This window comes from Heliangelus exortis, chromosome 8 (genome assembly GCF_036169615.1).
Source record: "Heliangelus exortis chromosome 8, bHelExo1.hap1, whole genome shotgun sequence".
NCBI classification, from domain to species: domain Eukaryota; kingdom Metazoa; phylum Chordata; class Aves; order Apodiformes; family Trochilidae; genus Heliangelus; species Heliangelus exortis.
Genome location: NC_092429.1, coordinates 21,973,246 through 21,995,620, shown reverse-complemented (window position 1 = coordinate 21,995,620; position 22,375 = coordinate 21,973,246). Strand labels below are relative to the sequence as shown.

The window sequence follows — 22,375 nt, the reverse complement described above, 5'->3', positions numbered from 1 at the left end:
AAGTCCAGCAACCCAGAAACCCTAAGAGGTTTTCATGGAGCAGCTCTTTTAAAAACAAGTGTATATCCCATGCAGAGAAACTTTCCCCCCCCCCCCCCCCCTCTTTGATTTCCTACAGGTAGGATCAGCAGTAGATGCTATACACAAACAAAAAGTCAACAAGACCTTGCTCAGGTGAAACAAACCTGAAGGTAGCAATAACTATGATGAGTTTTATTTGTACTGCCCATTTGTATAGCATTGCAGAGAACTTCATGTAGCAGGCAGCAGAAAGCATGTTCTAGAAGAGATCCTACTATTAACTGAAGACCAAAAGGGAAATCCTGCCCTCATTTCAGGAGGACTGCTCCTTTACAACCACTGCATTTGCACAACAAAGCAAGAAAGCCCTGGAAGGCTGCTGTTGCTAATTAGTTTGAGAAAATAGGAATAGGCATTTCAACAAAATTTCACATTTCTCGCTCACAGTTCACCTTGCAGTTACAGCTGAGGTCCTTGGGCTACAAAACATCTCCAGTCTGAGACAGGGCTGCTGTCCCCAGCAGATTTGGGTTTTTTTCTTTTAAAAAGTTGACTGTTTTTCCAGACAAACAATTGACAGCTTTTAACTGCAGATATCGGGAAGGTTAGCATGAATCCCATATATGTGTGTCTACACCAGGATCAAAAATGGCCATATACTCATAACATCATGATTATGTTTTAAAGAATTATTCAGAATTCAGAAAAAAACCCATCTTTCAGAGAGTCTTATTTAACTTAGGAGCTTGTAATGAACAGGAATTTTTAATCTGTTTGAAATCTCCTTTCAAACTGAGCTCCAGCTATAGCCTGACCTTCTGACTCAACCGGGTAGAGTTGTAGAGCCAACAGCTAGAAACCCAAGTGCACAGTGCTCTTCTGTCCTCACAATAAAGTTGAAATCTCTGTTTTGGACCTCAGCCTGAGAGGTTCTGTGTGCCTTCTCTCTCCTGGCCTCAGCTGTTACAGATGGCACCCTGCAACATGTAGAAAAGCATCTTTGTTTTCCATCAACCTCCAGTATCAGGGAGATGAAGTAGAGAGTTTTTAAAATATATGCACTGCTGCAAGTATTCTGTCTGTAATTCTGCTATGCCACAGGTACATCTAGGAAATGGATACAGATATTTTCCAGAGCTAAGGGAATGGGGAGGTTCATTAATTACATCTTTTTCAAAAAGAGACTATTCAGAATGCTCATGTTTCAGACAGGGCAGCCTGAGAGAGCTGAGGTATTTGGTAGCCCAGTACCCCAGCATTATATGGCAGAAAGCTTCCTCCCACACTCTGAACCAAGCCTGTACCTAGAAAATTACACAGTTAAAAATAAATTTGCAGCTGGCTGTTTAATATTATTATTTTTTAGCATGTCTGTCCTTCTTTTACCTGATAGCATGGTGAACAGGGGCAAATTTGCATACTTAAGTGGGGAGAGGGCATTATGTTTCATAGGACAGAAAACTACTACATGCCACCAGTCTTAGATTTCCTCTCTACTTCTCTGGGGGTGGGGAGTTCTCCATCTTCCTCCACATCCCCCCTCTCCAGCTCAGGTGTCTGTATGAGCAGAACAGGCCTTCACAGATGTGCTAAGGGGGAACCTTTTGGGACAGCTTCTCAAAGCGCTTTATCTTTTGCTGAAAAATTGGTGCCAGAGCCAGAACTTAATGAAGTCTTCAGAGAAAATTTGCGGTAAATCAGGGAATCTCAGAGGTATGGACCTGCAGTCTAACAAATGATTTATCTAGTTTTATTTCTCTTTTGAAAGGCTGAAATCTCAGCTTTGTGGCAAGCTGTAATATCATCTTAGCTGCATCCACATCATTATTATTTTTCAGGTTTCCTGACATTCAAAAAAAAAAAAAAAAAAGAGGCCAAGGCAATAGTTTGGAGTAATTTGCAGTTTATCTCCCAGTGTCTTCCATCTTTAAAGCTTACTGAGCACCAGTGCTATGCTCCTCAAGAAAATTACCTGAACAATAAAGTAGGGGAAGTCAAGATGGTATGCCAGTAATTCTCTGTTTCTTCCTACATTGTGGAGCTGGATTTGTCTCAGGGAGTAGGAGATGCTCTTTTTCCAGGAGGAGAGTAACAAAGTTTGCTCCCCAGTCTGCCAGAGAAACTCAGGAGACACCAGGCCTCCCAAAAACACATCATTTCCAGTGCTGGACTGATGTTTCAATCACCACAGAGGCTTTGCAGTGCTCAGGTAGGACTCTTCACAGTATTGGCCTGTTTACCACAGAAGTGTTTTGTTTCTCTCATTCAGATATAGGAAGAACAGATAAATGAGCAGAACCTTGCTGTGTAACTGAGGGTTCAGGACAGTAGTGGCAGCAATAGAGCAGTATAAGGATGTGGCTTTTCTGAGCACCAGCAATATTGAGGGGAAATGTACAGTGTCTTGGTTCTGGAGAAATTAATGTAAACTTGCTAAATCTGCTGAATCTATTTTTTACAACTGAAAGAGATATGAACAGAAATGTTTTTCTCAATTCTAGGAGCCAAGTTTCTTCCTCTGTTTGAAAACAAATTAAGGCTTTCAAAGGAGTTGGTAGCATTATGCTCTCAGTAGAAAAACACCCAGTTCTGAAAAACCACGCTTAGACATCCACTGGCCATCTCAGCCCATGGACCAAGAACATGAAGATAGAATCAGTTCATTTTTCCCTGATAGAATAATTTATATTAGGACACAGGGGAAATGTTTCCTCTTGCTGAACCAGGGCTGGGGGCATTGCTCTCTATGAAAATAATTTTTTGGTCAGTTTTGGAGGAAGGAGGGATTACCTCCCCCTTCATATCTCTTTTTTTAAGCTAACTTACATGGATGCACAGTGGCTTTTTGGAAATCACCTTAACTTGGATATTTTTTCTGTTTTAAAAGTTCACATTGTAATGAACAGTCAAGAAATCCAGATGTGCTCTGTTACAATGAGAATATTTTAAAGGGGCAGAAGTTCTGGTACACTCAGGACATTTCTCTGATTTTTATTGCTTGGTTATTTAATGCCAAGGAATCTGATTTCTCAGAAACATTTGTTAATTTTTATTAAACATGTAATTGGATACAAATAGATGCAAGTACTCAGCATCAGTTCCTTTCTTATGATTCCTGTTCTGTTTTTATACATAGAACTCATGCAATTAGATTTTTACATAAAACAGATTCCTTATTTGAAAGCTTACTTAGCTTTCAATTTTTTATTTGAAAAAACATGGAATGAATGAAAATAAATATTTCTTTTGAATAGCACACTAACAAAGAAAAGGAAATCCCTTGCTGTGGGGTGTTACAGTCATGGGTCATGAACATTTAAGCAGGAGTTACTGCCATCCAGAGGAGAAAAGCTATAAACTGTCATATTTCATCCTTTTTTTTAGCATAGAAAGATAAACCTTAAATGGTTGATTCAGTTGATTTCATATTAAGGAATCAAAGAATAGCAAAATAATGCAAATTTCGCAAATTGTAAAGAAATAGAAATAGAAATAGAAATAATAGAAATAGAAATAATAGAAATAGAAATAGAACAATAAATATGGTTTCTCTGGGGTTTTTATATGTTGGCATTTTTGAAAGAAATTTCAGAACAACGCTGGAGAAACACAATAAAAAACACAATAAAATCCATTGAGGAAAAAAGACCAGGTAATAAACTGGATTTATTTTTCTTTCTGCAGTTTGAGGTATTTAAGGAAAAGGTTTTAGAAGTATCTGTGGTAGGTTCCGGGCTTTTGATATGAGCGAAAAAGTGGAAAGGAGAATGTATAATCTATGTATAATCTTTGCCTCTTGTATCCCAGGTCTCCAGTGAGGTGCAGGCAGAGAGGATTCCCCTTGTCCAGTGGGACAGGAGTGGGGAAATTTTCAGGAATGTCCCCACAAGGACCCCAGGCAGTGTTGGCAAAAGAAAGCACCCAGGACATGCAGTCCTTGTTCCACCTGGGGGCTGGACAGTCTGTGCACTGAAAGGATTTTTCACAGCTCTTGATAACCCAGATAACAAAAATCTTCTGGGTCTCCAACTCCCAAGTAAAAGGCCCCTGTCCCTCTTTAATTCCTCCTTCTTAAAATAAATGACAAAAACACACCAGAAAAAAAAAAAATGCTGCTTTTGAACAGTTCAGTGACAAGCATGTACAAAATCCAAGAATGGCAATTTTATTTTACTAAAAAAAAAAAAAAAAAAAAAAAAGATATATAATCCCCTCAAGAAAGGTAAGAAAGGTCTTGCTTAAACTGTATCTACAGAGCCTTCTAAACTGTCAGTTTCCAGTAACTTTTTTCTTCATCGAAATTAACTTCTGAGAGCTGACATTTCTCCTTCTTCAGGAGAGTTAAAAAACCAGCACAGCAATGCCAGCTTTCCTCGGCACCGGGCTGCTGCCGAACCCAGCGCTCCCGCGCACCCCCCCCGCGCTGCCGCCAAGACCCCGGGAGAAGCGCTCTGGGCGGTTCCGCTCCGCTCCTCTCCGCGCCCCTCCGGGCCGGCACCGCCCACCCCACTCCAGGCCGGCACCGCCCTCTGGTGGGCGCCGGGAACAGCGCTCCTCAGCCGCGCCCGCGGAAGGGGCGGAGGGAGAAAGGAAGGGGGTGTCGGGACCGGGCACTCGGCCCTTTTTTTCCGGGGGGTTTCGGGTCAGTCTCATCTCTGAGCTCCGCAGCCCCTCGGGCGGTTTCCGGGTTCTTGGGAAATTGTCGGTGATGTTGGAACAACCAAGGTAAAGCGTGAGCGGGCACTGCCGGTGTCCGCGCCGTCGAGTTGGCGCTGAGTCGGTTTCGTGGCGATTGGTTTTGAAACGAAACAAAGATGTCACTTGGCTGAGGCGCGGTGCCTGTACAGAAGTGTCAGCAGGGCAGGTGTGGGCAAACCCTGCTGCTGGGGGTGACCCAAACCCCTCAGGTTATAACAGAGGTTGGAGATTTCAATTCTTCTCCAGGTGGAGCACCTGGGAAGTGCTTTGATTTTTTGCAAACGAGTCTCCTGGCCTTCAAATAGATCGTGTGAAGGAGGGTGGAGACTTCGGGAAGGAAATTTTCTCTGTCAGGGGATAATTCCCCCGAATTTTAGACCATCTCTAGTGACGCCTTCTTAACTTTCAGATTTTGCCCACCAGTGTACCAACTTTTTAACCCAGGAAGCAGAGTGGAGCCCAAGTCTTCAATGGTTGCAGCCGTGTGTTCCCAACTGCCATAGATGTGCTTGTGCAAACCAGGTTAAATGAATTAATACTTTCCTCAAAGATTTCTGCCTAATGGAGGAATTTCCCCAAGGCCCCCAGCCCAAGAGCAGTGATATGCCTGCCCTGGCTTTGGATTTATTTGTTGAGGTAGGAGAGAGGTCAAAAGCACTGAGCCTTCCACTTCAGTAAGTTATGTGCCTGCTGACCTGCTGTAGGAATAACTATTGATCTCTCTTCATAACTCCTGTAAAGACTCCTGTACATATTGACAGTATTGGAACCCTGGATTTAAATACTAGGAGTGCCAAAGACAGCCAAGCAAATACCTTAGATTGCTGTCTGCAAAATTCCCTTCTGCTGAAATATTTCAGTTGTGATTTTTGCCAATGACATTGAAAAAACACAAAAATTTATCTATTTTATTTAATGTAAAATAGCAATCTTTCAAAATGATGCTTTAGGGGTTTTTTTAACAGGTTATTTTCCCTTTTTCTGTATAATGCTGAAACTTAAGGGAAAATGGGAACCTCTCCATTAGTATGTAATTCCTATCAATAACATATATCATGGTCCATCTAAAAGTTGAGCAGAAAACTCTATTGATTTCACTCAGCTACTTACCACACAGAAATTTAATGAAGTTGGTTGTGAACAGGACAAGTCCTGTGGTTTTTGCCACTGTACAAGCTACCTTCAGGATAGCATTGTGTCATCTCTAGATCCATCTGATCTTCTTCAGTAACATGTGAGAAGCAATTGTTCTTTCAGGCAATAGATAACCCTAAAACAGCAGCATCCAAGAAAAGCAGAACAGAAATCACTAGCTACTGTTTCCAATTAGGAAAAAAAAGCATGAGAAAGAGGTAGGTTTCACAGAGCCAAAATGATGTGGTGTTTCATGTAGTGTATTTTTTTAAATATTATAATCCAAACAATTTCAAACCTTATTTAGAAACCTGCATCAAAAGCTGGAAGAAGCACTGTTGAGATGTAAGGAGGTGCATGGGCCAGTGCCCAAAACATTGGATATAATTTTCCACCATATTTGTCCAACCAGATCCATGTAAACTTTGAACAAGTTTGACAAGAGCCATGGTGGCTTTGTTTTTACTTGCCACAGAAAGGGAAAAAGTCCCTTGTGTATCAGGTATCCCTTGAAATGAGCAAAACCATGGTGGAAAAATAGGTTTGTACATTTTAATACAATCATGGATCAAGAAAAGTCTTGGAAGGCAATTTATTGCATTAATTTCATGCCTGTTTCTTAAGTTGCCTGGTCTACATAGCTGCCTAAATGGGTAAGAGCCAGTGTAAGCAGTCAGTATTAGGGGATGCCAAATGAAATCATCACCCATTCTTGAGCCCTTTACCAAACCATGTTCTTCATTACATAAGCAAACTGACGAATCATCTTGCAAGCTCAGAGGGTGACAGTGAAATTATATTTCTTCTCTTCCCAATGCAACAGGTTAGTCATTGGAGACAGGAAATCACTTGGTGTTTGGAAGCAGCACTGGGTAAATCTCAAACCAGTTTCCAGAAGGGTGAATGGTTTGGGTTGCAGCAGGAATGATGTGATTATGATGGGCAGGAAGCAGAACGGGACAAGTTCCATCAAAAACTTTGTAGAATGCAAAAGTGAATATTATTCTTGATGTAAATCTTTATTAGGTGGCTCAAAAAAAATTATAGCAAGATTAATTCTACAAATACATTAAGCTCCTAGAGCTTTTTCTATAGAATTCTATTCAACATGGTAGGATTTTTCTACAGAAACACTTGCCCTTGCCCTGCATCTATCACCCTGAGCCCAGCTGTACAGAGGTATCTTCACATGTAGTGATGTGAAGGAGGAGCTAGAGAAGTAGATTGTGAAAATATGAAAACACATGGTTTTTTTTTTCTCTCTTCTGCTTCTGGTGAGCTGCAGTATCTCACTGTTAGTGAAAGCTGGCAGAGGGATCTATGACAAGCTGCCGAATGATAAGGAAGGCACAGTGTCTCAGTAGCACTTTGAGAACCATCTCCTGTGGAGGATCTGCAACAAAGCTGATTTTGATTCCTTTTTGTGAAGGCAGAGGCTAAACTTTGGAGTGGTGTCAAGGTCTATTTTTATGATGCTAAGATCTCCCTGGGAATTTATGAGAGTCTCTTTGGATTTCACTCATCCTTTTAGGAAGTGTGGATTATAGATCAGTCATTTTAAGCCAGCTGACCTCAGTCACCTTCAGTGACAGGTAAACTCAATCTTGAAGTGAAAGGATCCCCAGGGGTGCTGGTTTCTGCCAGAGGATATGTGTGTACTATCAGACTATTCAAACAGTAAGAGAAATGTGATGCAGACCAGGGCCAATTGCTTGGAGCAGTGCTGCAGACACAGAACTAAATATAAGGACCACTGACATTTCATTCCAGAATCATTTATCCTTCCCAGATTGTCCAGATTTAAATGGAATTAAATTCATTTGTGAATCCTACTTCATATGATGGTACAAGGGACTAATGGCAGCTACCTGTTGAATGGCAGTGGAGCAGAGCAGTGCCTGAGGCATTTGGGTTACTCAGAGCAGGCTTTGAAGATTGCCTGAAAAGGTGCTGCCTTTTATACAGCTCACTGGTAGCTACCTGTAAATCTCACAGTATTCATGGCTTGGACTTATGATGGAGTGAGTTTTCTTAGTAGTTGATGGGTATAAATCTTAAAGCTCCACATTTCAATGTAAAAATTTCTAGTTATTCTGAAAAGGAAAGAAATTATTATGGATTGTCTTATAGGAGATATTTAATGCTCTATTCAAACACTATCCAGATATTTTATTTGACAGCCTCATCAAGAGTAAGGATTACATGGGATCTGCTATCTGAAAGAAATTAAAATGCTGGCACATTTTCTTGGCTCCTAGACATCTGAGAAACCTAGACGTAGATGATGCCAAACTATCTGCCAAATGTATACTTCCTCTAGCTTTATTTTCCTAAATGAAATGTGGTTACCCCAAAAGATAATTGGAATTGAGAAGAAGAGATCAGCTACATTTGGCTTTCCTAGATGTGTTCTAATTCCTGGTGAGTTTCTTACAATAGCTAGTACAACTTCGAAGGAAAGATTTACTCATTAACAATTGTCATTTTACTTTTTCAACACAGAAAAATTAAAGATATTGGGGTATTGTTGGAGTTTTAGGCAAGCATTCTCGTTGGTTCATTGGAATTACACCACAGGCATCCAGTATGCTTACTGATCCATTTAAGGATTTTGCTTCTATTTGATCCATCCCTAAAACAAAAAGTGAAAAAATTATAAAATTACATTTACATACATATTTACAAACTATTGTTTGTAAACAATTATAAACAGTAAACACATAATTCCAGCCTTCAAACAAATATGACAAATAATGTAATAATAAATGTAAGGAAAAGATATCTGATTATTTTAGGTAAGTTTTAGAATCATAGACAATTTAGGCTGGAAAGGGACTTCTGTAGGTCATTTAGTGCAATCCCTTTCTCAAGGCACTTCTCATTACACCCTGGCTGTGTCCAGTTGAGTTGAACCCTCCAAAGACAGAGATTCCACAACTGCAGCTGAATGCTGATTGCTGTGTGCATTGGGAAGAAAGCAATCCAAGTGCAAAATTATTCTGCAGTTTTTTGTATACAGTTTGAAATGTTCCACACCAAACAACTTTGTCACTCAGTAAACTTTCTGAGTTACATATATGCTGTTCAGGAATCCTATAGCAGAACTTTGTATCAAGTGACAGCTAACAGGTGACCAGAGGTACTGCCTCCATTTGGGCTTGTATAATCCTACAGTGGTAATAATTAGTTGATAGCTTGGAGTGAGAAAGTTAGCAAAATAAGAAAAACCTTCATTTCTGATTTACAGCTGGTTTGTTTCCTTGTTTACAAAATTAGTTGGGCTTTTTCTCTCTAGTCACAGAATCACAGAATTTTGGAGCCTGGATAAGACCTCTGAGGTCATCAGGTCCAGCTGATGACCTAACACTACCACAGTCTATTCTGAAAGCTGCACTTCATTGTCTCTAAAGATTTTCTAGATGTTTCATTTACCCTATAGCATCTTTGTGCCTTATCCAAAGTTTTAATAGTCTTGCCTTTATGCTTCATATGAAAATGTTGAGTGAAACTTTAGCCAGCATCAGAACATGGGTATTCAGCCCTGTACAAATTCTTCAGGAGAATTTTTGCAACATTGGCAATTACCCTTTCCCAAAGTGGTGTTTGGGCTTTTTTTGTGGGGGCTTTTTTTGTTTGTCTGTGCCTTACTCTGTCCTCATGCCTGGGTCTGTCTGAGGGCAGTTACAGCAGTTTCTGGGTCAACAGGTGTAAATCTCATCATTCCTTGTTTTCTGCTTACCTTGCAACACAATCCTCATTTTATATCTAATGTTATTTTTCTGGCCAACAGTTTCTTTGAATTAGCGATGCTATAATCAAGTTTCCAGATTTAATTTTCTCTTAGGTTTACTGGGGAGGTGATAAAAAATCTGTAAATTGTCATTGTATTTAAAAATAGTCCCTTTAAAAGCATGTGGTGGTTTAGCTCATGTTTTTGGAAAAACTCTCGAAATTCTGTCATCACTGCTAGGACCATTGGTAGCCCTTCCCAGTGTGTAAATCCCCTGTGAATTCAAAGCCCCTTCTCAGATCTCATCTGACCTCTGTATAACTGAACAACAGAAGTTTTGCCTTGTGCCTACTGACCTGCTCTATCTCTCTTCTACTTCTGTCCCCTGGTCTGTACAGCTCTTAGGTCAGAAGAGCCAGAAAAGCAGCTGTGATTCCTTTCCTGGCACATTGCTGCTTTGAGAAACACCTCTCAGAGACACAGCTACTCCCTACTGCTTTGCTCTCAGTTCCTTGCTGAAGAGAGATTTTGATCCAGACCTGTTGCTGGAAGCCTCTTCTTCCACCTTCCTGGGAGACCAGTGCTGTCTTAGGTCAGTGCCACAGCCAGAAATGACCATGGGGAATTTTGTTTAAACTGTGGAGCTGATAGTGTTGAACCCATCTATTTGTATAAACTAACTGACTATTTTTTTGCCATCTGTTATGTAAATCTACTGTGGTATTGTGAAACTTTATTTATTTTAAGCTTGCAAGATTTACCAAAGCAAACCATACAAAAAGTGTCCTTTCCAACTTCCATACCATTTTTTACTGAGTTATTTGTTGGAAAGATATGTTCATGTATAATTAAATGTGGCTTGCTTAAACCTTTGCAGTTGGTAGCTTAATATATATTTTGTTATACTTTGAGTACAAAGACTATACTATGCTTTTGTTGGCATCCTTGCTGGTTAGTATGCCAACTGCATAATTTTGTTCTCTGCTATATGTCAGGATTGGAGTGCCGAGGGCTCAACAGGTGGTGCTGGGATAAAATTCTGGCAAATCAAATAGGTAATGCAGTTATTTCTTTTGTCAAATTATAATTGAAAACAGAGACGAGTAAAATGAAACTCACATTTTCCCTGTGCAAAACACGGCTTAGAATTAAATTCAAATCAGTTTCCATGACAAATACACATTACTACTGGATCTTGATCTGTAAATAAACATGCAACACCTTAGTTTTGATGTAGAATTATTTGTTCCCTGTAAACTTAAACCTCAACCATCAGTGTTTAAACAATAACAGAAGGCTAGAGTGCTCCATGAATGTGTTGTCTTTCATGTACACATTTTGCAGAAAATGTGCCAAAAGCTTCAGGAAAACTTTGAAAAGATTGAAATCTAAAAAGTAAGAGAATTTGAGACAATATGTGATAGAAGCATAACTCAAATGTTTAACATCAGTTGTTTCCTGCCATACTGTTTTCTAATCATTTCTATAACCATGTTCCCAGCAGAACATAAATACACTGGAAATTCTGGGGAGAGTGCTGAATGAAGTGCTGCTCATTTTATGCTTGATTTGGATAATACTTATTAATCCTAAAATCATAAAAAATGGTATAAGTCCTTCTACAACAAAAATGCAACAAGTCACATATTCATAGCTTGATTTTCCAAAATTGCATTTAAATAGACATATGCACTTGCAAGCCTATCTGCCCAGTTCAACATAACCCTCATCACAATCTTGGGCTGAATGCATTCCTGGGAATGCACGGCACAACTTCCTAAAACCAGCAAAGTTGCACCCACTTGGCTCAGGAGTTAACCTCTCAGCTTCCCTGCATGGGACTGATTCAGACGTACAAAGTGTATTACAGCCAAAGTGCTGTTAAATTCTTTGCTTCTTTAGAAATCCTTCCACTTTACTGCTACATTTCCAGGCTGACCTGGGACGTGCTATGACAGCCAAGCCCTGTTCTCTATGATTTGACATTGATGTTCAATGTATGAGAGAAATCATTCTGGTTTTTCTTTTTTTCTATTTTTTTTTTTTTTTAAGTAGAAGTGCTGAATGTTTATCTTAAACCTCAGGTAGCCGTTCAGAAACGAAACAGCTGAGAAGCAGATAATGTACCCCTTTCATTGACAAAAGATTTATGTCTTGTCTGGCAGGACTTTGTACTTAATGGGTCTCACGGCTGACATAGTCAAACACAAGGAGCACGTAGTCTGGTGTTTATCCAGGGGAACCCAGACTGCTGCTCCCACACTTGTTTGTGTGAAATTAAATCAGCCACATTGAAATTGGCGAAGATTTAAGAACATGATAAAATTCATATTAAGAAGGGGAGAAAGAGTCTCAGAAGCAGACTGACTCAATGAATGCCATACAAAAATAAGTAGGGTACACTTGGACATTTCTGCTGACCTTCTGTAGGAGCCATCTGCCTAGTTGCAAGGCACCCTCTCCCCATGGAACAGGTGAGGAGTTCAGCCACAAAGCCAACAACTCTTCCCCACAGCTGTCAGAACTATTGTAGTCTGGGTCTACCATATGTAATGTTAAATTCCATGCTCTACCAAAAAGAGGAGGGTAACAGTGTTAAATATGGTCTTGGGTGTATCTTTGCCATAGACTACATGTAACTTGGTGTCCCTGACTGCTTGAGAGAGAGAAGGCTTGATTGCATCTAAACTTTATTTTTGTTTTTAGGTAGGGGGTGAAAAAGGTAAATAAGAATAGTAAAATTCTGCATTTCCCAGGAGATCCATTCTCCAAGGATAGTCTGGCAGTTTCCAACAACTCTGCTCTGGCTAAAATGAAGGAGAAATAAACATTTTTTAGGTGTAGAGATGACACTCAGAAGGGCCCTCAAGGGAGGCCAGCAGAGGTGAAAGATTTGGTGTGCCTTCATTTCAGGAACTGAGCAGGCAAACCTGGGTGTTTTCTGTTTCCCTGCCTTCATCACTCTGCCAATCCAGGCAGCAGTACCCAGAGAAGTGCAGCCAGTGGCAGAGTAAACTGCACATTGAAAAGCACAGTCAGAATTTGCCTCAGAGGAAATAACTTAATTGTACATCTGCTTAAAAATATCCCCTCCCGTCCCATACAAAAATCACTTCTTTCTTTGGAAATATGACTGTTACCCTAGGACAGAAAAATATAACAGGTAGGAAATTAATTTTCTGGTATGCATCAGACTTCTTGAAAGCCTAGAGGTTAATGCACACAGCTAGATGGCCACAGACCTGGACTCCATCCCTTCTTCAGTCAATATTATTCTATGTTGCATCAAGAAAGTCTCAGTGTTTCTTCCTAAATAATTTCATCCATAAAATCAAAATGAACCTACATGAGTCCCACTCTGTTGTGAATGATGGAGATAATCTGACTTTCCTTTCAAATAAAAATGCTCACATAGAAACAGGCTCCAGAAATGTGAAGTTTTAGTATGCCAGGCTGTTATGTTACATAAAAATGGCAGATATCTCTGTGGTACTTCAGAACAGAGTGGTAGCAATTTTTTCCTTTTTGTTTTTATGTTGCTTTAGATTTGAAGAGAACAGCCCTTTGCCCTTTTAGGTACAGCATTTGACTAAATGAATATTTGAAATACATCTGGTTTATATTTACCTCTTAGAAACAGCCTACATTGAGTTTTATTTTTTGAAAACAAAATTTCTTTTTCTGTGTAGTTATTTGACATAATTTTCTTTGAGGGTGTATAACAAAGCAAATGTTTGGAGGCAGAAAAATGGGGGGGCAGGTTGGGTATAGGGTTTGTATACGTTTGTGAAAAAGTGTTTGTATATGAGTGCACACGTATGTAAATCTCACTTCTAAGCCTGGAACCAGATTTCCACTTGTTCCTGAGTTTATATACAAAAAAAGACAAATTTATACTGAAAATAATATCTCTGTTATTTTAAAAAAGGAGGAAGGGAGCACATTCTCCAAAACAGGAGTAAGATGGTTTTTTCCTCTCTACCAGTCCTCCTAGAGCCCAGCAATGCATACTTGGAGTTATATTTGCATCTCAGTTCAGTGGTCCAGGTTTTAGCTATTCAAATCCTTTTTTCCATCAGTGTAAGTTAAGCAGCTCAGGCTTTGTGTGCAGATGCTGCCCTACTTTTGTCCCTCTGTCTCTCTGTGCCTTCGGTTCAATTACCCTGCTCTGGACCAGGACTGCCCATGCAGCAGAGCCCATTGCCAGGGCTGGGAGTGCTCCCAGCACACCTGCCCAAGATTGTCAGGTCCAGAGATGAGCAGGGGAAGAGCCTAGGGATCAAAAGTCTTCATTTAGAGCTGTCTGTGCTTGTTCCCAGGCTCTGTTCTGCCATTCCACCTCTGCTTACAGCTTCCCGTTGTGGTTCCTGTACATATGCACGTGGCACAATGCTTTTTGCCCTTCTCTATTTTCCTTTCTATAATTTCATCTTTGTTTATTCTTAGTACAAATAATCTGAGGGCTGGAAACACCAAGTCCTGTCACTGTGAGACCTAAAATGGCAATGTCCACCCAGAGGTGTCTGGTTTCCAGTGGCAGTGAGTGTGATAGGCATCGCTTTGGTCACACACCTAAATTTTGTAACAGTGCAGGAGAAAGAGTTGGTACCTTACTGAAATGTATTTCAGCCTCTTTTTATGATTTTGTTATGATTAATGGATAAGACTAAGCCATTTTTAGTGCATCTACTATCAGAAACAATATTGAAAGTAATTTGACCTCTATAGTACTTTCTTTTTTTTGTAATAATACTACACAGTGGCAAAAAAAAAATGGCTATGAAGCTCTGTGTAGAGATCTTTATCTTAGTTGAACTGCTTGAAATACAGACAATGGAAATTCTCTGGGTTGACATTGGTATAATAGGAAGCAGAATATCACCTGCTCTCCTGAGCAATGTGCTGTCACCACAAACTACATCACCATACATACCTAACATTAAAAGTTTATTTGTCAGCCTGCTCCTGTGAGCTTTTTATTTATGGCTACTTTATCATCTCAATAAAGCCATGGTTTTCATGATTAGAAACATAACAGTCTTGCAAACTCCAAAGTTGTATAGGTGAACGTGACTGCTTTTATTATGGAGCCATTCTGCTTTATGCACTGGAGAAATCAGAAAATGCCATCCTGTGTTACTCATCCAGCAGGTCAGGTGTAGTACAAAAGTGTTGTCCTTACACGTTGCAGATCACCAAAGGGCTAAATTAGTCTGTTTAGACTTTAAAAGTTGGAGCTGAAGCTAATATTTCTGTCTGCAGCTTCTTCAACAAAGGTCTGTGCCTCCTCCAGCACATGGACACAACACCTCGACAGTGGTTGACTCCTGAAAAAGTTATTTCACACTTGCTACAGAAGACAGTGGTGTGTGGCACAGCAGTCCAGGTATGGTGGTGAGCAGCTGTACAATTTAGCTCTTGAGGGATGGTCTAAGAGTTTATCTGAGGAGTAAGAGCTGAGGTAAAACATTGACTGAGATGCCTGATGCCAGTGCCATTTAGTGGTCAGATACATCCAGCAGAACTAAGCTGCCAGTTTTCTAAGTATAAGGAAAAGAGTTATGGACTGATGTTACCATTCTGAGATTCAACCCCTTACAGAAAGATGAAGTGAAAAATACAAAGCTTTGCAGCAATTTACCTTAAAATGGCAAGGAGCAGCTGGCACAGTCCCTATGGAGTCTGCATAAAGGCATAATAAAGGTTCAGTGTACTTGCATATCATTAAATAGCCTCTTCTAATATCAAAAGTAGTTCCCATGTGAAAGGGCAGAGAGCATGGTTACCAGGAGTAAAAAGCTATCATTCAGAATTTAAGTCATGTCCAGTGGAGAAAAATAGGTAAGACTTGGAGAAGTTAACAAAAACTGCAATAAATAGGCCAAAAATATTTTGAAGAGTGTCTTGCTGAACATACAAACCTAATCAAGCTTTGCTTGGTAGCCTCAGACTCTAGAAAGCTACTGGTGAACTCATGGTGCCAATACATGGCAGAGAGGCAAAAGGAACAGTTCTGGAAGAAAAAGACATTGCAGGAAACCTAAGTGTGTTGTTTGCATTGATAAGAAGTAAAGGTAGTCAGGGAGGTTCCCATATGAGACCAAAAGGGTCTCCAGGACTGCATCAGGTTAAAGTGTATGCACTTGGAGCAGAAGTTATTCACTCAGAATTTCCAAATAAACTTAGATATGAAATTTCCAGTAATGGCACCCTTCTTCAACTGTCGTGCAGCCCTGAGCAAGGGGATTTTGAAGGTGCATGGGGTAAAAAGTAAAAATACTAATTTGTGTGTTGAGAAAGAATGAGGAGTATAATAGGTCATGCAGTCTGAGTACTACTTTTGGGAAAGATTTGTTTGTCAGCTTCATCCCAAGAGGTCTATTTGTGATTGTTAACAAGAAAATAACTAATTTGCACTGACCTCAGTGCTACAGGCAGGGAAAAAGAAGATCTGTGAGAAAAGTTCCAGAAGTGACCCTGATAACTAGGAACTTAGTAAACCTGATTTCTGCAGCAAACAAACTGGTTGGAAAAGGAATCAAACCGCTAAATTTATGGAAAAAGGCATGCCCCAGAGACAGGTCCATCTGGCTAGAAGGTAGAAGACAGTCCTACCTCCCAAACCTACCAGAGTTCTGTGAAGGAACTGGCATGTGTGTTTTATAGTGAAACCCCAGCAGCCCTGTTAAATGTGCACCCTCTGAGACACAGCTGCAAGCTCCCTGCCTTACTGAGTGAATTAGCTGTATTAGAGCCATAAAAATCTATTGCAGTTGTAACTAATATTGCAGGACTTTGGTTTTCCTGTTGTATGGAATAGAATCTCTGTACTTTTGCCTTTTTTTGAAAGCTCCAAGCCAAATTTCATATGCATCAGTTAGACTGTGAAAATGTACTGCTGGAGCTACCTATGGAGTATTCCTTAATGGTAAATTGCACGCGTGCCACAGAAAGACATAACAGAATTTTATTGCCATTGTTCATCCTTTTCGTATTTGGTCTGCAGTCTGAAGTTGTTAATCAGCAGCTCCTCCTGCTTTTACTCAGGTGCCTTCAACGCCAAGAGGGAATTTCCTCTGTGTGTGTTTCCACTGTAAGCTTTGCCAATGCTCTCGTGTTCAGTATGGCACTCAGCTGAGCTCCTCTTTAAACTGTGCCAGTAACTCGTGCCTGGAGATTCTTCACTGCTCTGGTGCAGTGAGCAGTGTGTTCCTCTGAAGCTGATGGAGACATTGGGTCTTGGGTAGAACCCATTCAGGTCCTTGGGGCAGCAAGTGTGATTCTGGATGCTTTCTCAGGTACCCTGCAGCCCTGAACAAGGAAATTTTGAAGGTGCACTAGGTAAAAGACCATAAAAAACCCAACAATTTCTGTATTGGGTACCAAGAAGAAAGAGTACAGCAGCTCATGTAGTCTGAGTGCTCCTTTTGGGAAAGATCTGATCTCACTGTTTGTGAGATTTTTTTCCAAGAGGTTGGTTTTTTTTGAGATTGCTACCAAGAACACAAAGTAAAACTACTATGAGGAAAAAATGAGTAATATCTGTTATAAAGCTCTAGCTACAGCAATACAAATGCTAGTTCTAACCCTAGTATTCTCTCTTTTTCTGTATGTCAGGGCAGGTTGTATTATGGTTGCACATGGTGGTAAAACAAATTCTCTATCGCAGGCTGTATCTTTTAAAGAAAAGATCAGCCATTCCTAGACAGGAAGAATATATCCCTTATTTGAAAAAAGACATAAAAGTGATTCTTACATTGTTGCCTGCTGTCAGTGCTAACCAGGAAAGATTTTAGGTGCACCCTCTCCAGTGAACTAAATCCATAATCTTCATATAGAGACCAGCCAATGAAAAGACAACAGATTGACTCTCTTGTTTCTCAAACAGAAAATAGGAAAATAGGAAAAGCGTGAAAGAAAACTCAAAGAAGACAGCATTCCCAGAATTTAAGAAAAAATGTTCAAATCATAGAATGGTTTGGGTGTGTAGGGACCTTTAGCAGCCAACTAATCCAAACCCTGTGCAATGAGCAGGGATTTTCTTCAAATAATAAGGTTGCTTCATAGCCCTGTCCAAACTGACCTTGACTGGATCCAGATCTCATCCTTTCCATGTCTGACCACAAAGTCATGCAAATGACAGTGGAGATCCCCATTAAAAATATATCCAAGCTGAGGTTCTTCATCTGCTAAAGTATTTTGATTTCCTGTCCCAAAAAATGTTTAAAGCAAAGTTACTTTCATTAGATGCTCAAAGACTGGACAATTTGTGTTTCTTTGAGATTCTTTTTTTCTTTCTCTTTTCCTTTCTTATTTTTCTTTTCCTTTCTCTCTTTTCCTTTCTCTTCTCTTCTCTTCATCTCTTTCTTTCTTTTTATGTCTCCTTTTTCCTTTCCCTATTCCTCTTTATTTCTTCCTCTTTCTCTTTTTTTTCCTGTCTCTTTTTCTCTTGCCTTTTTTTTTTTCTTTTCATTTTTCTTTTTTTTTCTTTCTCTTTTTTTTTTCCACAAAGCTACTTTTGAAATAATCTTATGTTGGCATACACAGTTCCAACTTTCATCAGTGATAAAAACTACAACTAAGGGTCAAACCTTACAAAGTAGCTCATGAGTAAATGGAATTTAATGGGGTCAATTATCCCCACATGCTTGTGTGCAGGTTTCATTAATATTAATAGATCATAGACATGTGTATTGAGTTGAAGAATAAGGTATCCCTGGCCACCATGCTATATTTTTTGAGTGTGATAATTTAGAATTCTTCAAGATGTTAATTTTCAAATGTCCAGAATGATAGTGGCAGAAAAAAACCCACACATTTGTCCATTACACCTGCAAGACACAGAAAAATTTAAAAAATTAGATTAAACGTGTCTGAAACGGTGCAGTTTCAGTCTGTGCTTTTTCCATAATTTAGAATCACATTACATGCGTGTCTCTCCATAAATATTTAATGAAATGAAAATGAATATGTAGTAGGCTGGGTTCTTCCCTCTAAGGGTTAAGTTCCATTTCTGCAAATTGGTTTGTGCCCTATTTCTGTTCCTCTGTCTCCGTGCATCTAGACATTTTCTTGGCATCTCTGACTCTTCTGAGGGTTCAGGAGATCTTCAGAGATTTGCTGGTAATTGACCTGTTTGGATTGCACATGACGGGCATTTGCTAAAAGATAATACAGGCCTGCATTTTGTTGTTAAGTGCTGGTTGTGTTATTAACTTGTGGCCAAACCAGAATAAGGGCTCAGGAGACATTGTTTTCCCTTAGACAACTTCATTTGGTTCTTACCGTAATCTCCATTACACATGAATACATGAAGCACTTTGGTCTCAGCTTGAGGGACATGTTCTTTAACTTGTCAGCTGTGTTTGCCCAGTAATGAATACTCCCACTTTGCTTCACTTTTTTTTAAGATGTTACTGTACACTAAGGGTAAATGATCAACATAACATCAAAGTCAGATGATTTAACCTTCTGCTGCTCCTCTAACCACTAACAGGTTCCTGTCCCTGCTAACTGGGTATTGGAAGATGTGTGAATGTTTTCTGAGAACACAGGATTGTCCAATGAAGGAAACCTGATGTTTTCTCTGTAGAAAACAGGATTAATTAATAAGCTTCTGTTTATCGTGTAACAGAAACAAATTTGCCACCAGCCTAATTCTGGAGGAACCTTCAGGTTTAGTTCTGCTGTAATTTAAGCTGGTATCATCTCAGTGTAACACATCTGATTTCAGCAAAGTTCCTCATCTTTTGCACCCCTTTTAATAGACAAGAAAATAAAAAATAAAATTAGATCCTTTAAACAGTGAATTAATACTAGCCAGATAAGCACATGCAATCTGCTTTGTGTAACACAAGAATTAAATACTGCTGATCTTTGCAAGTAGCAATGACAACTCAAATACAGTGCCCTAGGGCCTAAAATAACCTGGAGGCTAATTAACTGTGGAGAAAGCTTTTTATATTACACTTTGTATTAAATAAATTCAGCAGAAGTCCGTAGAGACCAATAAGCATTTTTAGGCAGTCTAGCTAAATATTACCCCAAAAGTGATCAAGCTACATAGGATTCTGGCTTGTAAGATGTCTGATTAATATATTGTTCTCCAATGATGTAGGTGCTTAAGATGAAGATAAAAGCAAGAGGTGGGGACAGAGGATGTCAGTACAATGTTCATGATTTTGTATCTTTATTTTGACATAGTACTTATAGAAATATATTTTACATCAGGCTTTTATAACACTGCCTTAAAATACATAATCACTTTAAGCCCAGAGGCTGATAATGTCAAGTGAAAAAAAAAAGAAAGCAGGAGTCACTCTCTATGCGTTCATTTCAAGGCTTACTCAAGTGTCCTGTTATCTCACAACCTCTCAGTGAAACCTGAAGGTGCACACTAGCAGTATGCAAGCAAAATGCTGCAAAGCCAGTTGCTGAGCACAGAAGTGTTATCAGCAAGGAGTCCCTGTGGGGAAAATGAAATCCTGCTTTGTTCATAAAAGTTCTGATCACAGTCAAGAACTGGGGTGCACACAGGTCTGTATCCAACAAATATAGCAGCCACCTACAAATGTCTAGGCTGAAATGATGATGATGAAACAGCATATAGCAAAGTCTCTGTAAACCTCCTATCACAATACCACAGAAAAGAGAACATATTTCAACAGCTTCTTTTTAATCAAATAACACACTGGGAACGAGTGTGTTATATGCTCTAAGCATATCTTTTCAAGGCAAAATAATTCTGTATAGTATAGCTCTTAAAGTTTTATAATTCTGGTGTGATGATTCAGCTGACAAGGCACTCAGCTTTCCCAGGACATCTGATGCATTTTTTTGTTGCTATTCCCTGGAGGTGGGAAATTGGTAACTCTTACAGTACTGCAGGGCATCTGACTCTTTTTCTTCTTCAGCAGGAATATGAAGTCTCTGTAACTGAACTGGGTGTAAAAGCATTATTCCTCATTTGCAAGATGATGTTTCTTTTCTTCCTGTACGTAAAACACAATATTAAAATAAGTTTATGTTTATATTTGTTATACAAAACAAAGATAATTCTTTAAGAAATTGCTAAAAGATGTTTTACCTGGGCTCCTGATCATTATGACCAATTTGTTTTTCTTGAACAGCAGCTGCCCCATGGCCTGGTTGTGACAACACAGCAAACAGAAAATGGCACAGCTTATCTCAAAGGTGGATGAGAAAGCACAAATGCAAGAGCAAACCTTGCAGCTCCACAGGAGAGAAAACTTTTCTGTTTGCTTATAAACAATAGAGGAAGGGTATCCCTAGTAACATCTCCCTGTTCTTTGAGAGCTAAAAAAAAATTGGGGAAGGGATGATGGCGTCTACTGAGCCACCAAAAAATGCACACTTGGGAAGAACAAATAATCTCTGTCCTGGTCACAAAGAAGTATTCCACTTTCTTTGCATATGTCTTTGTCATGTTCTCATTATCTGCCTTACACACCCAAGCTGACTAGAAATAGAAACAAGACAGAAACCATGTCTAATTCTAATACTTAGCTAGAAATAAGAAATTGCTAATTTTTTTTATTTCCAAACTAGCAGGTGTGTGAGTCAGAACCAGTGACCTAAATTTGAAGTTCTCATAGTGAACTCTGCCTTCTTTCTGAACACTGCCAATGCAGTTATAATACATTGAACAGAACAAGGGAGAGAAGCAAATGGAATCCATCTTTAATCTTTTTACACCCTTCAGGTTGAAGAAGCAATTTCACAGGACTTCTCTGCATTAAGGCAGCAGGACCACTCAAAAGAAAATCTATTTCCTTCCAAAAGAGATGTCAAGTATGTCAAGATTATTTGGTGTAGTCAGTCATACCTCAGGAGATCCAAAATATCAAATAGGAGTGCCTCAAGCATGCCTGCTTTGGAAAAAAAAGCAGGATGAGGCAATAAGAAACACCACTAATGTTGCTTTACCCCAGGCTGCTCAAATATTCTTAACCCAAATTCAAAAGAAAAGGAGTAGACACTGCTGAGTTTCACAAAATTATAATAAATTAAATAATCCTGTTCCTTCCATAGAATCTGTTACCCGGGCATTGCCACCCTCTGTTGGAAAAATGTGACTTAGCCACCAGTACATATCAATTCTCATTTAAGACCTCCAACAAGTAAGAACTGACAAAATGTATGCAGGGAGTAGTGCAGTGAAACCTAATGTTTCCTCAAATTGTACCTCATTAATAAACAACTTGTCAACCTGCATCATGGTATCTTGATCCACAAATTAACACACGTTCATCGGCAAAGGTTTGGCCCTGCCATGCAGTTACCCTTTATAACCTTTGTGTGTGTGTGTGTGTGTTTGTTTTAAAGGTGCTGAGAAGTTTCTCAGTCTCAGGGCTAAAATAAATCCACTGTTCCCTGGAATTCCTGTGTTATGAAACCTACTGTTGCACTGTTTGTCTTAACAGTGTGGTCATCATGGTCTCTCACCACTGACAGCATCCTACGTGTCACCACTGGCAAGGTTTCAGCTGCTGAGTCCTCTGGAAAAAAAAAAAACACAGATAATACCATGATTCCAACTTTTTCTTTTTTTTTTTTTTTTTTTAAAGAAGAGCTGAATCTAATGAGCAAATGGTTTTCGGGAAAAAAAAAAAAAAAAAAAAGAACTTTCATTAGTGAGATCCAGACACATTTGCATTTTTTAAAAGCAAAAGTTTTGGGGTTTTGCCATTTAAATAATCAGGTACTGTATAAATTACATCTGTAAGTGCCATTGGCTTCAAGCAATGGGCATTTAAGAGTCCATCTGCTGCC

The 22,375-nt window shown here is 39.4% G+C and overlaps 2 long non-coding RNA genes across 20 annotated transcripts in view; both read right to left on the bottom strand.

Annotated features, from left to right (window-relative positions):
* Positions 1-6,851: 6,851 nt before the first annotated feature.
* On the bottom strand, positions 6,852-11,286 carry LOC139799244 (uncharacterized). The gene is made up of 2 exons (XR_011727191.1): positions 10,703-11,286; positions 6,852-8,485 (listed from the first exon to the last, which is right to left on the bottom strand). It is a non-coding gene; the product is annotated as an uncharacterized lncRNA (long non-coding RNA).
* Positions 11,287-19,742: 8,456 nt separating this feature from the next.
* The window catches only part of LOC139799240 (uncharacterized), a 90,532-nt gene continuing 87,899 nt past the window's right edge, over positions 19,743-22,375 (bottom strand). For all 19 annotated transcript variants that reach the window (XR_011727179.1, XR_011727178.1, XR_011727180.1 and 16 more), the window contains one exon: positions 19,743-20,574. This is a non-coding gene — a long non-coding RNA (uncharacterized lncRNA). The remainder of the gene's footprint in view (positions 20,575-22,375) is intronic.